The sequence below is a fragment of the Silene latifolia genome, chromosome 10, assembly GCF_048544455.1.
Source record: "Silene latifolia isolate original U9 population chromosome 10, ASM4854445v1, whole genome shotgun sequence".
NCBI lineage: Eukaryota > Viridiplantae > Streptophyta > Magnoliopsida > Caryophyllales > Caryophyllaceae > Silene > Silene latifolia.
Window position 1 is genome coordinate 39,471,052 of NC_133535.1, and position 8,142 is coordinate 39,479,193.

Here is an 8,142-nt window from a genome sequence, read left to right on the forward strand (position 1 = left end):
ATGCGGCCTTCAATAGTGTGGAGGCGGTCATAAACTTGGTCTTGGCTTGTTTGGAGACGAGCGAGCGCAGCTAGGATTTGATCATTACCATCATTTTGGGCTTGACCACTCTGACTTGTGGTACTAGTTCAAGGCATCTTGGAAACTGGGTAAGAGATCGACAACGAATCAAAACACGATCGACCATCCTAGCACACTTACTCAAAGAAAAGACTCAACTTGTGAAGTGGGAGTGTGCCACTGTGTTAAGTGAGGTTTGAAAATGACAAAGGTTTGAAATGTTTATCCTAGACAACTGTAGTGTAGTTGTAGGAGTGTTGACCTGAAGTGAGGTTTTGAAATGGGTTTTGAGGCCCGAATTTTGACTGGATATTTGGATAGAGTTTCGACTCATTTTGCGCTAATCTTGGCCATTTTTGAAAATGTTTACATGTTAAAAATGATTTTTATTTTACAAAATTTCGTCATGGTTTTGTTTACAAAAAAGGTGATCACGTATGATACAAGCATTTATACAAGCATTATAACGGTATGCTGAGTGCATTTATAAGGGTCTTGTTTTGAAAGGTGGGTTGTCATACCAAGCAATCAAACCCGGGTCTGTGGAGTGGTCCGCTCCAAACATGAGTAAATTCGGTTCCTAGTCCATTCCCTCGAGTAGTAAAAGCCCTTGATACAAACATAAGTAAGCATCATGGTATGGTTGACGTCAATCGCTATCCATCCTTAGGCCCAGATAAGAATTTGGACCGTCCAGACGGGACGATTGGTCGAATGGGTTGGGGCCTAGGAAGGCCGAATAAAACGACCTAAGAAGGTCGAGTAATGCAAACCGACAACTGTCTCATATAAAATATTCCTTAACCTTGTTCAAGTTTCACCCTTGGCAACACGTAAGTGTATTACTCCACAGCGGAGTCGCCAAACTGTGGACACGGGGGGGGGCACGGGGCGCTTGGGAAACAAGTGTTTGCATTTGAGAAGTCGCCACCAATTTATTGTGGAAAATTGGAAACCGTTCAACTACCTCGTGCCATGTCAAGACACAAAGTAGTGACATGAACACTAAGAACTCGTTACCCTTAGCATTCTATGTCTAAAATTACTCTCGTTGATGCCAATGAACACGGATGTTCACAGAGATCTGGAGTAAGGAGTGAGGGTACGTATTAGGAAGTCCTATAAATGAACACCTAATCCCGCCCGCCTCGATAGCGGCCTATACTAATGATTAGGGAAGATCGTTTGTACTTGATATGTTGACAATTATATGCATGCAATGCAACATCCACGGATTAATCCTACCATGTGAATTAAACTATGTCGGTAAACACGTAATTTAGCATACAAGTATGTCGAATTACGGTTTAAATTGATTACATGTGAGAACAAGTAAATAAACCATACAATACAATAAACAATGATAATTAAAATTACAATAAATTCCAACGGCTTAATTGATTTACGTTAAAAATATGTTTAAGACGGATAATTTGAGAAAAAACAAGAGAAAACAAATTAGGATAACACGGACATATTAAAGTGATATTACGGTTAATAGTCGATTAATACGTAAACTAATGAATTAGTTCAAAGCAAGAACGGAAGTTCATAGACAGAGCGCAACTCGGAACAGGCGCAGCAATGCTGCGTCTCTTGGAAGAGGCGTAGTGGTCACTGCGTCTGTTTCTGAGGTGAGCTCTGGCTGTGAAGCCGGAACTGCGTGTTGTTGATGTTCATTGGTGTGTTTAATGATTGATTGTTGATATTTGACTCGGATGAAAGTGATTTAGCATATTATTTACATGTGAATTGGTCGTAAAAGCGATAAAACAATTAACACGAATTTGAGTTAATTGTAGTGAATTAAAGTGAATTATAAACTAACTACAAATTAATTAGGTTAAATAATGAGATGAAAACGAATGAAAGATGTGACAAACGGATGAAAATATACAGAAGTCGAATTCCATAGACTTGATATGAACGAATCGAATCTCCAAAAATCCGGGTTTGATTTAATGACCAAAACCCGCAAATATTGATTATAAGGGATTTAAGTCGGATTTAAAGCGATAAAATATTTAAGAATATGTATTGAAATCATTGTATAGGGATGAATAAGAAGAAAAAAAGAAAAGAAAGAGGAAAAGACGAATTAACAGAGAGGCGAGGAAGAAGAAGAAAAGCAGGAACTGCGGCAACCTCAGGAAGAGGCGCTACAGATGCTGCGACTCTTCGAAGAGGCGCAGCAGTTGCTGCGTTTCTTCTCGACGTCTGCCTGTAGTTAATCCATAAAAACAATTTGATAAAAGGGTTTTTAGAAATCGTTCTTAAACATATTTTTGATGTAAAGCTTACATTAATTGGTACAATAATAAAATACAATAATAAAATAGGGATTTACACCCTCAGACTTACATGTTTGACGAAACGAGATTAACTAAGTTAACATTTAGTGATTGCTCGACTCGAATGTATGATGAAAGTGCCCCCGTGATAGGATTTAGATTAAATTAATTGATTAATTGATTGAGTGTAGTTGGTCAAATTGGTCGGTCATGCACCGAGTTTGGTACTTAGAAGGATCCGAGCTTACGTGGTCGATTGATCAAGCAAGTAGACATCAATAAGCTTAGAGCACAGTCTTAGAATGTAAAGGGAGAAGAGAAGGGCGGACACTCGCGTGAGGAATATGAGGAACGAAGGTCCCTATTTATACTAATCACACGGAGGAATTATGGAATGACTAAAACTATGGAAACCGGGGAAGTGGTGATTGACCCCCATAACTCTTAGCAATTGTGAAATCGACCCCCATAACTTTTAATTAGAGTAATTTAACCCCATAACTTATACATAAAGTGAAATTTGAACCCAATTCAAATTGTATCTAATATCTCCCATTGAAATCAATATCTCCTCAATTTCTCACCAAAAAAATATAAGGAAAAAATAATTATACTCTCCATATACGTATACAAATACAGATTTTCCATACATGGTTGTTTTTCATAAACAATACACATTTTCAAACTTCTGTAACCAAAAAAAAAAAAAATTCAAAGCAGCAGCCATAAGCAAAACTCCCATGTCGTCAAGTCTTAGCAAAGGTAATCTAATTAAGTTTTTGTCTTGTTGTGTATTCTCCTTGTATATATAGAGATTCCTATTATCGATCAATAATTGCTTCCTTATTCACTTGATTTGTAGTATGTAGTTAGGGTTACCAAATCTGCAAACACAATCAATAAGAACAATAATCAATATTCCCCATAGTAAAATTAATACCAGATGTAATTCACTAGCAATATTTACTTTAAAGTTACCACTGTGTATTTACTATTTGATTTTCTACATAAGAGCACAATTAGTATTATTCACCTTTATACTTATTACTGTTTCATATTTGTACTAATAGATGGTGCAAATCTCATCACTTGTCTATGTTACTATAGAGGGAATATTATGGGCAAGGATGACACATTCGAGTATGTGGGTGGAACTTGTCTCGAGGGCACTTCAGATATATTGAAATTATCTTTGAAAAACGTAAACACCATGGCTAAGAAGTTGTAAGGACACCCGGGAGCAACATGTTTTTATCGCATTAAAGGTGTGGGTATGCAAATATTATGCGATGAAGAGACTTTAGAAGAGCTGCATATATAAGGGGTTACACATGGGGTCATTGAGTTGTATTTGGATGGAGAAACTCTTGAGGAAGTTACTGTGATAAATGATTTCTCATGTGAAGTTAGTCTCAGCAACACGTTTGAGATTCCAGTACAAGTCAGTGATGTAAAAATGACTCAGACTCGGGATGATCATCATGAGGATATTACAAAAAATGAATATAAGGAGGTATGCTAGAGTGATCCCGAGGAGGTTATTGATAACGATGATGCTGGCAGCAGTGATGATGAGTTTATTGAGGTGCAAGAAAAGAAAAAAATGGATTTTGCAAAGAAATTCTTCCGGAAAAACTCAAATCATGAAACATAAAGAAATAGAAGGACAAAAACAAAGGGTTAGAGGGATTAAGGATGACTATTGGGGGTAGATGAGGATGATTCCGAACTAGGTGAGCAAGAAAATTTTTACGAAAGAGAATCCGATGATGAAAATCCATTTAGCCCAAGTGACGAAGAAGAGAGTCGTGAAGTTGATGAAAAATGTGGGTGGCCTACGTATGACCATGATACACCATTTGGTTCTGTGCAATTTGAGTTGGGACAATTATTTGACAAAGTTGACGTGCTTAGAAAAGCACTAATCTACTATAGTTGTCAGACACGTAATGCTTGGATCTATTGTCATAATGAACCAAAGAGGGTGCTTGTGAAGTGTAAAAATTATCCGAAATGCAAATGGAAATTAAGTGCCAGATATTCAGAAGAATATAAATGCTTGCAGGTAAGATTTATCAAAGACATTCACACGTGCGAACCGACCAAGATTAATAAAAGGGTTAATGCGAATTTTTTAGCCGAGGAGTATCAGGAGAAACTCCTTAAACATCCAACGTGGAAGTTGAAATTATTCATAAAGGATGTGGAGGACACATATGGCGTAACGGTTTCCTGATGGCAGGCTGCAATTGCAAAAACAAACGCATTATTTGCGTGTGCAAAGGTGGTGGAGAAGCAATATACATCCCTAAGAGACTATATGTATGAGTTAAAAAGATTTAATCAAGGGACTCAAGTTTTTTTTAGTCTTGAAACCTCACATATTAAGGCCTATTCCTCAATTCCATATGTTTTATATATGTTTTCTACCTTTACGGAAAGGATTCTAAAATGGTTGTCGTAGAGTACTGGGTTTGGATGGTGCATTCCTTAAAGGCTATTGTAAGGGTGAATTGCTTTGTGCAACTGCTAGGGATGCCAACAATCAGATGTTTCCTGTTGCGTGGGCTATAGTTGAATCAGAATCTAAAGAAAGCTGGTCTTGGTTTCTTGAGCATCTCATTGAAGATTTAGATATGCAAACTGGAAATAAATGGACGCTATTATCTGATCAACAAAAGGTGTGTGTTAGTATAATTCTCTATATTTCTCTATTTTTAGCTATGATATTGGTTATATGTTATAATATATTACTCTATTTTTCTACAGGGTTTACTCCCAACAATAGCGAAATTGCTACCTGAAGCGGAGCATAGGCTATGTGCAAGACACATCTTTACTAATTGGATCAAAGTTATTAAAGGCGCTCCCTTGCACAAGTTATTTTGGAAAGCAGTGAAATCCTATACCGAGGAGGGGTTCAATGATGCAATGGATGACCTAAGACAGCTAAGCCCAAAAGCTCATCTTGAAATGTGCTCAAGAGACGTGAAAAGATTTTGCAGATGCTTTTATAAACGATGGGCATGCACTGGGGTTACTTGCAACAATATGGCGGAGACATTTAACTCATGGATTCTTGAAGCTAGGGAGAAGCCTATTTTAACCATGCTAGAAGAAATAAGAAGAAAGGTTATGTCTAGGATGGTGGAGAAAAAAGTACAAGCTACCAAATGTGCTAGCATTGTTACACCTAAAGTAAGAGCAATAATAAATGATCAAATGCAAGCTACGAGAAATTGGCAAGCTATAGAGGCATGCCCAAATGTGTATGAAGTGGGGCATACTCATAATAGTGCATTGACATTTGCGGTCAGGCTAGATAAAAGTACATGTACATGTAGATATTGGGATGTGAACGGAATTCCTTGTGAACATGCAACAACTGCTATATGCCTGAAGAATGAAAATCCAGAAAATTATGTTGCATTTTGGTATAGCAAAGAAGCTTATGAGTCATCCTATGCATTCTCTTTGAAGCCCTTGAATGGCCAAAGCATGTGGAAGAAAATTGATGGGAGTGTAATTTTACCAAGTGATCCTAGAGTCAAATACGGAAGACCTCCTAATAAAAGAAAAAGATCATATGGGGAAGGCAAGCGCAAAACATATGGATATAGGATTCCAAGAGGAGGACAACAATTATGCTCAAATTGCAAGGAGTCTGGACATAAAAGTAGCACTTGCAAATATAAAGTACCTGCACACAGCAACTAAGGATCAAATCTCGCTGATTGGAATACCGCCACCACTAGTCTGGGACATTTCAGTTGACTCAATTATCTGCATTTCCATTTCTCTATTTAGGCATCAATAAGACAAATATCTATTTAAGCTTCTTAAATTATAAAGACCTTGTTAAGTGCAATTTTGACACAAGTATCTATTGTTGTTAAATATCCATTGTTGTTGTTGTAGTTAAATACCAGTCGTTAACTACAGTACAAAAACTTACAGAACCAGACCTGCACTCATCACAGTAAATTGACCACAGTCCATTTCTGTGTTCCTGTCAGGGAACTAAATTAGGTAAATAGAAGTAGGACAATAAGTGTCTAGCCGTCAAGGACATATATGACCATAGCAGTGAGCACTAAAAGCATCAGGGTCACACTATTACCTTGGTTCACTGCTTCATGTGTTCTGTCTTATGAACTGAACTAGCTAACATCCGCAAGCATCCCTCGTGCAAAAAGCAACAGTTAACTTCTTATTAATGTGTAAAACAATAAGAAATTTAAATAGTGGCCCCACCAGTAACCGAATACTTTAATAATGGCCCCGTCAGTAACCGAATACATGTATACAAAGTCTACCAATCCGCCATAGATCAGAAAGTGACATTATTAAAATGACCAAGCAACACTCTCGTATCTGTTGAATTAAAACGCATAACCTTAGTTCATGATGTAAGTCAAGATCCCTTTCACCCGGGCAAACACACACCGCCTCGAAACAAAGACAGATGTAAGATCAGAAATACGGTTCACTACTCGCTAAAAAGTAAAATGTAAACTTCCATTGTTAAAATACATACACAATTGTTTAGACTAATCAGTACATCGCTTACCCAAGTCCCGAGGCACCGTAGAATGACTGTCACAAAGTATCAGTCTACCAGAGTCTCAATTTTCCTCTTCAAAATACCAATCTTCTACCTCCCTCTTTTTTCTGTCACTCAAACTACCCTCCTACTAGTCCACCAAAACCTCAATTTTCCTCTTCCAAATAACAATCTCCTACCGGCTACCTCCCTTTTTAATCTGTCACTTAACTACCCTTCCTACTAGTCCACCAAAGCCTCAAACTTTCTCAAAAATCACTACTAGTGCCCTTCATGTCGTGGCACTCTCGGGAAGCAATCAGCAATCAGCGCGCTCGCAATAACCACGCCACCAAAATCACAGTTACATCGTAAAACTTTTCTATACGCCGCAGTGTCTTACATACATTCTTACATAAAACTGCATGCTACTTCTGAGTCTGAGACCCGCAAAAAAATTATAGAACTAGAACACGAATTTTACTTGTGTTTGTGACATTACTTGCAAGAATCCTTTCCAGCTCCGACGGTTCAATTTGCTCAATTCGATCAATCAAGCCCGAGGGTTTAGCTATTGAGGTATTTTGAGCTCCGTAAATGTGTTGTAGATCATTCCTTGGGCAGTCCCGTTACCGATTTATACAGTAAAATGGTAGAAATTGAGATGATTTGGGGTAAAAATTAGGTTTTGGGTTTACTAAGTAAATGAAAGAGAAAAGGAGTGATATTGGTACCTGTGAATTAATAACTTTAGCCATTGAGTTAACAATAAAAGAAGGAGGCCATTAATGGAGTATATGAGTAGATTTTTAGGAGGATTGATGGGAATGGATACGAAGTAAGTGACACAGAAGAAAATTAGGAAAGTTAGTGTAGTTGTGAAAGTGGTGTATAGATTGTATGTATTCCGTATTATTATAATATACGTATACATGTTGCTATACCATGAGATATTGGTGAGATTTTGAATGGGGTTTATATTCACTTTATGTATAAGTTATGGGGTTAAATTACTCTAATTGAAAGTTATGGGGGTCGATTTCACAATTGCTAAGAGTTATGGGGGTCAATCACCACTTCCCCGCTTTGGAAACAAATCTCGAAAAGATCTGAAAATATGTAGAAAAGGGCTGGGGAGGAGGCGCAGCAGCTGCTGCGGCCTGCAGAAGAAAGATTTCCTCCTGCGGAAGAAAGATTTCCGCGTTTCTTTATGGAATTGTGGTAGATCTCGACTTCCTTATTCTTAAA

The 8,142-nt window shown here is 37.7% G+C and overlaps 1 long non-coding RNA gene across 3 annotated transcripts; it reads right to left on the reverse strand.

Annotated features, from left to right (window-relative positions):
- Positions 1–2,855: 2,855 nt before the first annotated feature.
- LOC141608944 (uncharacterized) lies at positions 2,856–7,783 on the reverse strand. Of its 3 annotated transcripts, none has more exons than XR_012527080.1 (4): positions 7,397–7,764; positions 6,317–6,360; positions 6,052–6,134; positions 2,856–3,235 (listed from the first exon to the last, which is right to left on the reverse strand). It is a non-coding gene; the product is annotated as an uncharacterized LOC141608944 (long non-coding RNA). The 3 variants fall into 3 exon arrangements; XR_012527079.1 differs by having other exon boundaries at positions 6,307–6,360; XR_012527078.1 differs by lacking the exon at positions 6,317–6,360 and having other exon boundaries at positions 7,397–7,783.
- Positions 7,784–8,142: the final 359 nt, after the last annotated feature.